The sequence below is a fragment of the Lonchura striata genome, chromosome 2, assembly GCF_046129695.1.
Source record: "Lonchura striata isolate bLonStr1 chromosome 2, bLonStr1.mat, whole genome shotgun sequence".
Classification (NCBI taxonomy): Eukaryota; Metazoa; Chordata; class Aves; order Passeriformes; family Estrildidae; genus Lonchura; species Lonchura striata.
This window is the reverse complement of record NC_134604.1, coordinates 44,922,862-44,931,081: the sequence shown is the minus strand read 5'-3', so window position 1 is coordinate 44,931,081 and position 8,220 is coordinate 44,922,862.

Genomic DNA, 8,220 nt, shown 5'->3' with positions numbered 1-8,220 from the left:
GAGAAATTCCTTCAATCTAAGCCTGTGAATCCTCTTCCACAGCAATGAGAACCCCAGGAAGAGGCAGGAGGGATTGCTCCTTTACCATGTTGCTCATCAGAGCTTATGTCTTTTGTTGCCAACTCAGCTGGCAGTTCTCTCTGTTAATTGAACTGGGAGAATAATAAACTCAGAGAACTCCCTATGTCAAAAGCAGCATTTTGCCTTTTGCTTTTTGTTAGAATGGTTTGTTCCTCTTTGTTTCTACCTTCTTTGCTGCGCCTTCCTCCTACATGTTTTAGCAGTTTATTTACAGACTGCACAACAGTGACCTCTCACCTGCAACCAGATATTCAGGCTCCTTTTTACCAAGTTTGTTGTTATAAACCCACAAAAACCTTCACCTCAAAATCTATATGTTGGCTTTACAGTCTTTGCTCTACAACTCCTTTGGAGGTCCAGGGACTATTTCTAGGGGGTCTGGGAAAAGAGCTAAGAAAAAGCAGCCTATAACCAGCTCACTTAGTGTCCTTGAACAGGGCCCTCACATTTCCCAGAAAATTGTTCATTTCTCCACAAGTCAAAAAGGTTGAAATTATTTGTTTACTCTACAGCCATGAGATATGAGTCCTTGATGACAGAGAATCAGTAGCAGACCCTGCAGCATAAAGGAATAACCACTGTCACACAGGTGAGGTCAGCGCCCAGGCTCCCACTAGTCACCGAGGGCTCTGAGGAAGCCAGGGTACTTTTCAGACCTGCCCCTTTGTGACAAGATAACCATACCACGAGGTCCTGCAAGCAGTGTTTTCATTCAACCTCTGCCGTGACAGAGAGCAGTGGGCTGTTCTCAGCCCTGACACACCATGGAGCTTAACAAACCTTAGCACAGTAAGCTGTTTTCCAGACCCTGCTCACTTCCTCCGTTCTTCCTCCTTTGCTTCCTCTGTTTCTTTCTTCCTGCTAGTTCATTTTATTCCCCCTCACTCTTGTTGGTAGACAATTTATCTCCTGCACCTTCCTAGACATTTCAAAGATGTCTTAGTATTAAAGGTGTGATTTGTAAGAGCAAACTGTCAATTCTTTATCAAAAAAGCAAATTAGTCAGGATTTCAAAGCTGCTCAATAAACAAACAGCTCAATGCATCTTGGCAGGTTTCAGGGGAAACTTGACCTTGCTGAGCTAAGTTATCATAAATACATTCAGGATATTCCTCTAGGGTAGGAAGAGTGTGCAGACATTCAAGGGAAAAAAAAAAAAAAAAGAGAGAAAGTAATGGAGTAAATGAAAGGGAAGTTATTTTCTCTTTCTTCATATAGCATGCTATTTCAGCTTTAGCTAACTTGACACATATCTGTGACTGAATACTGTGGAGCTCTTGATCATTTCACTGAGGTGAAATGATTTTCCTACCCATCACAGCTGTATATCGCATGCAAAATTCACAATGTACTAAGATTATAAAAAAGAGATAGATCTCAGATTTGAGTCTGTGGGCTATAAAAACTCACAGTGAATAATCCATGTTTACTTGGTATGTTGTTTTTTCTTTAAACTCTCTGTCATCTTCCCCTTCAGAAGTCAAAGAAACAAGGATTAGACAGAATTAAAACTTGGAGACAAATAGGATTCCAATTTATTACAATATCCAAGCTATACTGTTCAAGAATAAATTAAAGATCCCAGTCAACATTAATTTAAACTGTAGAAAGCTTTTGAGCAAAATATATGCAAACTTGTTGTTGACTGATTCTTCCTTGCAAACACAGAGCAGAAAATTCACGTACAATTGTTGCTATCAGTTTTCTCATACTTTTAGAAAAATAAATAACAGGCTGTTTCCAGTTGCCAGAGGGATGAATTAGTCATTTGCAGTACAAAAAGGAATAAAGAAGTCTTTAAATTATTAAATAAATGAATGTCACCCAAATCTTGCTAGGTCAAATGAGAGAATTTAACAATATCCAGTCACTGAGAGATTTGTATTTCACATTTCCTATGGAGAAATAATAACACCTCTGTGTTTAAGTTTGCAGCTTCAATACCCATGGTAAATCTAATTTTGATTTTCTTTGCAATACAAAGAAATAGGAAGGAAAACTCTTGTGACTTGACATTTCTGGAGCTGTAGACACGTTATGCGACTACAGGACTCTTATGGCACTTGACCAGGTATCCTGGTTTTCATGTGGCAAATCTTTTCTTGGAAACTGAATGTAGTATATGGGGATTTCAGAAGTATGAGGGACAACCTGCAAATCCCTTTTCATTATGTTCAGACCACTTATTTTTCGTGACCTTGATGGAATTTCCAAAACACTTTTACGCAATCATATTGTCCTGTAGCTGTTTTTCCCTGTGCTCTCTCTGTACAACTGGGTGATGCTCGCCTGAGTTTTTCTGTGTAGACTGGCTTCAGAGATAATCCTAAACCATATCAGGAAATGAAGCTGTTTCCATTCCTAGCTACACACCTCTCACATAAGTTCAAAATTCTAAGGTCAAAACAAACCATAGGTCTTTGTAGGTTAAGAAATGAGCTTAGTATTTTGCTGTAGTGTTATCCCACTCATTATTTTGAGCTTTGCTGACTTTAGAGTTGGTGGAGAATGGGAGCAGAAACATCTTTAGTGTTGAGGATCACTTTTTTTTAAACAGTGTTGATATTAAGCTGTAAAAGAGGAAAAAAGGCTCCCCTGCTCTAGGAAACACTGGCTATCCAAGAGTCACTGATAGAAATGTACTAGAGAAGGAGCATCTTTAAAACAGAATCCCTAATTCTGACTTGAATCATCTCACTTTCAACGGTGTTTCCAGCCTGTAGGAAGTCAATCCTAACTAAGGCTGTGTTTTCCCCATCTAGCTCATTCAGTGAGAAAGCAGTTTGAGAAACTAGCATAGCATAGATTTTTCTAAAGAAACTTCATGTTGTCTGAGAATTTTTTCAGTGGTTACTGCTGGAAAAAAATATTCTTTGTAAATAAAACCACTGTAACAGCTTGGATCATGTTTGAAACCAGCTGTAAAATGCCTTTCATGATTGTCTTAGCACACCAACAAAGATATGTAGAAGTAATTGCCAAGTTTGGATTTTATCTTGTGTTCCTGTCAATATTCCTGTATTTATTTCCGATTGGCAGGGAGGTTCTTCATGTTTTTTGTATTTTGCATAAAGACAGGAAATCTCTTTCAAACCTGGTTAAAGACTCAATTACCTCATATGACATGAATGGTCATCCATGGCACATAATTGAACTTATTCTGTTACTTCTATTTTTTTTTTCTCAGAAGCTGTTGCTATAGAAAGAAATGCAATGCCATTAGCTCTGTACAGATTACTTTGGAGGAAGGTAAGGCAGCAGAGTGAAGAGAGTTCTGAGGTCTTTAGGAGATTTATTTTGAAATCACTGTATCTTCTACATCTACATACTTGGATTTAATCCTACCAAGAAATCACCTGGAGTTAAATTTTTCAAGGTGTTTAACACCTAAAGCTCAGAGAGATTTTCTTAGTGTAATTTGTTTAATTCCAGTATAGTGATCTCATGCTCTACAGGTTTACAATGACAATGAAAAAGACCTGCATGCTTTTGAAAATGCACATGGTGCCTTTCTGCAGCTCTGGATTCCTGTGTACCTTGTAGAATATTTCCTTCATGCATCAATATTCAATAGCCATGGGAAGAATTGATAGCCTCTATCAAAATTTCTTAAACAGAAGTTCACATAAAGATCCTACCCTGAACAAAAGCATGAGCTGATGAGCACATAGACTGTCCCAGCAATATGACTGGTGCCTCCATGGGATCAGAGGTAATTAACATCCTAAGCACGAGTTGCCCTTCTGGCCTTTTTCAGGCAGACCTTCACAGTTCACAGCATTTTTGCAATAAGAGTTACTGAAGGTGAAAAAAACACTCAAAATTATTTATTAATTTCACATTTCAGGGAAAAAAAATCCAAAACACATTTTCTGATCCATTCAAATCACTTGAACATATTGAAGAAAGAAAAAAAATAAAAGGAGAGGGCAGGGAAAAGTGTCAAAACCAGGCTCCAGCTTTATTCATACATTGAAAGAATAAGAGGTTTACTAGTTCCTGGATTTTCTGAGTCTTATTTACACTGCATTTTGGTGTGATGCCTGCACTTGATAAATAATAAATTATGCTACTGCTACTTGTGAGAGACCAGGCATGTCTGTCATGCAGCACGGTCTTTACTGTGGTTGGCTTATAGTGAAAAAAATACAGAGATAGAAGGCCCCTTCAAGCTGCTCTAGAGCACTGAGTCCTCAGCAATGTGGCTGCACCAGAGTTTGAATTCTGATAGACAACTCTGCATCACTCTGCTGCCATTGCATGTAGGTGCCTATTGGTTGTTGTAGGATCCACTGAGCAGCACCTACTTGGGCTGGTATCCTGCATCTGCTCCTGGCATCAGCAACAAGACTGCTCTCAGTGTGTGAATGCCAGAACAGCTGGACAAGAGAAGGGGGGAGGAGCTGCTTCACCGTGCTGTTCTCCACATGGCTCTTTAGCATCCCATAGACTGTCATTTTGTGAAGCAGGAGCTGAGGGATGGTACAGAGCACACTGGTGTTTCTCTTTAATGGGAGCGAGCATGAGGATAGAGAAATAGCGATGCAGAAGGAGGAAGTTTCAGTAAGAATCTCCCTAGCTGTTTTTCTAGCCAAAAAAGCAAGAAGCAATTTGACAAGAAACCTAACTTGTGCCAGCCTATGTGATCAACGGTGCTATTCAGCACCTTGGGACTTAATTCCAGTAAAGTTGAAATATAGTCTATATAGGGGGGGAAAAAAAGACTAGGACAGATTCCTGTTCCTAGTGCAAGACAGTCTCAGCAACACAGCCATGACAAGAAAATCTGCTTTTGCATGATAAATTACACAGTGCTGGCTGTACATATTGCAGCCAGGCCTCGTGTGATTTGAGGGAAGTACAAATGATATTGTTCTTTACAAGGATCTAATTCAAAGAATTGATTATAAAAGACAGAAAACTGAAGAGAGCAAGAGGAAATGGAGAGAGGGAGCAGATGAGGCCTTTGACTTTGTACCTTATACCTTAGGCCTCCAATCTGAAGTGAATCAGATGTACAAATGTATGTGGGCCGGCCTTGGTAACCTTACTACCTTAAAGCTATTTGCTTTGAAGGGGGTCACTGTCCACTGCCTTGTTCTGCACCCAGTTTAGCCCACACTTTTTTTTTTTTTTAATTTTGATTCACCAGTATGCAACCAGCTTGAACAATACAAGAAATTTAATTTGGAAACAAATAATATTAATAAAAAGTTAGACATCCCACTCTCTCTCCAAGTCTACTGGCACTTTGTTTCCAACAGAGGAACATTACCACTGGGCTCCATTTTATAGCTCTGAATTTCTTCATCCCTTTTGGAATTCATTGCAGTCATGGGTTTCACAGCAAAAAAACACAGCATATAAAAAACATTCAATTTTTTTTTTTTTTTTGGTATTTTCTTTGTTTGTCTGCTGCCTAAGCAATATTATTGTCTGCTTCCTAGATCTGGCATTATGCAATAGGACTTCTAGGGAGGCCGACTGAAATCAAAGTTACATTGGAACTGAAGGACAGTACCCTCTGACTCTTGCCACTGGTTTCTTCCCATCTCATAAAGACCTTCTCACTTAGACAGGGGAGATGACAGCTTGTGGAAAGGTGCACTGATGGAAAACATATCAGGAATATAAATTTCAGTTTATGGATTAAAATTAAGAAGGAAACAAAGTTTTATCAAAGTTGAAAATGCTGACTTTCAAACCCAGTGCTTTTACTAGTACACTGAGTTGCTCTCTAATATTTTTTCCTAATTTAAAATCTCCACATTCAGCAAAATTTCCACAGCCCAATTCCTGTAATTATTTTCTCTTAATCCAGGAAAAAAAGACAGGTAAGAACTGAGTCTATGAGAAAGCAATAACCTTTAAACATGTTATTGGTAGCAGGTATAGGCTGACTTGTGAAATTATGAAAATATATAGAGGATACAGTTCTGGAAACAGTACTGTATTTGTGAACAGCTCTGGGATTTTATGCCATGATTAAATCTAGTGATTAAATTTTCTAATGCAAAACTTGCTGTTAGGAATGGCTGAGCAATGCATGTGTTCTGAAGCATAGCTACCAGTTTCTGCCATGACAATCAACACAAGAGATTAACATTCTAAAGGTGTGATTTGTTATTTAAAGAAAAAGCAGGGGCATTATCTATTATTATTGAATTTGATGGTTTGTCACAGTTTTAAGATGAATGATGAAAAAGTACAAATGAGACACAATAATACACAAACAAAGCTAACTGCAAATGAAACAGTTGAGCATTTCTTAAGAGCTGAGAGTTGTCAAATCAGTTCCCACCATTGTTGCAAGTATCATTTCAAGTATCTAAAGGTTTTGAACAAAAAGAAGCATGAGAAATTGATTAGAGAAAGCATCTGAAGAAATAGGAGGATATTGAGCAAACAAGACTTTAGAAAGGAAATCAGGAAAAAAATCCCAATGATTGTATTTTCCCAACTGAAGAATCATTTCCCAGAGGAAAATCTGTAATCTCTCTTGCTGAAATGATTGAAAGTGAAGTTGAATAAAGTGCAGGCAGTCCTTATATAAGGACATAATTGATCTTTCACACTGTATTTTTATTATTCTGTGCTACTGTTTCTAACATTTTGTGCTCTGCAATTACTGTCAATAGCAAGACAAAAATCAACCTTGCAAAAAAGAAAGATGCCAGTGCAAGAATAAACAATTAGCTCTTTCCCTAAAGGTTTGTCTCCTCTACACTCTATTTATTTTTAATAGTTTAGTTACAGAAGCCAAGAGGCTGGAGTTCTCCATCTTCTACAAGCTAAGAATTGTGCACTCATTTAGAAACTGGGAAATTCCCAAGGGGAAAATGATGGCATGCTTCACCTTAATTTTAAACAGACTGTTCCCAGGCAGTGTATTCTTCTGTTCATGGCAGGACACAGCAGACCACAGGTCTGGTTCCTGCTCTTCTATTCCCTAATCCCTGGCTGTATTTGGATTAGTGAGCCCCTGATTATGCCCCAGGGTGTGCCCAGGTGTCCAAGGAGGCTGATGGCACCCTGGCCTGATCAGCACTGCTGTGCCAGCAGGAGCAGGGCAGTGACCGTCCCCCTGCACTCAGCACTGCTGAGGCCACACCTCCAACCCTGGGCTCAATTCTGGGCCCCTCACTGCAAGAAAGACATTGAGGGGCTGGAGCGTGTCCAGAGAGGGGCAGCGGGGCTGGGGAAGGGGCTGGAGCACAAGGGCTGTGAGGAGCAGCTGAGGGAGCTGGGGGGGTCAGCCTGGAGAACAGGAGGCTTGGGGGGAGCTCATCACTCTCTGCAGATGCCTGACAGGAGCCAGGTGGGGTTGGTCTCATATCCCAGGTAGCAAGTGACAGAAGAAGAGGAACTGGCCTCAAGTTGTGCTGGAGAAGCTTTAGGTTGGAGACTAGAAAATATTTCTCAACTGAAAGGCCTGTTGTCAAGACCTGGGAGAGACTGCCCAGGGAACGGGTATGGTCAGCATCCCTGGAGATATTAAAAATATGTGTCTATGTGGGAGTCTGATATGGTTTAGTGATGGACTGGGAATTGCTGGATTAATGTTTGGCTTGATGATTTTAGAGATACTTTCCAACCTTAAAGATTCTATGATTCTATGCTTATTGTGAAGCAGGACACAAAATTGTTCAGATATTTTCATTTACCTTTGGTGACCTACCTGTGGTTTTGTGGGAATAAAAGGAAACCTCTATTACTGTACAGGGGACATGAGCCTGTTACACAGTATTAAAAGCAGAGAAGTACTCAGGGAAGCTTTGCCAGTGTTTCCTGGAAGAATTTGCAGGAGAATTTGCCATACAGATTTGCAGGTGTACCTTCCACACCTCCACACTGGAGACACTTCAGTTTCCCCTTTGGACCACAAAGTAATTTCTGTGGTCATATGTGTGCAGAAGCACAGCTGGGCCATGCAAACCATCCCCTGTACCTGTGTGTGTCCCCAGTACAGCACCAGGCAGAACACACTGCCTTTTGACACTGCTCTGGTTCACGACTGACTGCCACAGCCTACTTAGCATTAAGAGGGCTGCAGGCCCCTTCATCTTCAGTTTTAACCTTTTTGTCATCATACGGCCTACTATGTCCAGACATCCAGCTCCAAGGGACCCACTCACAGCC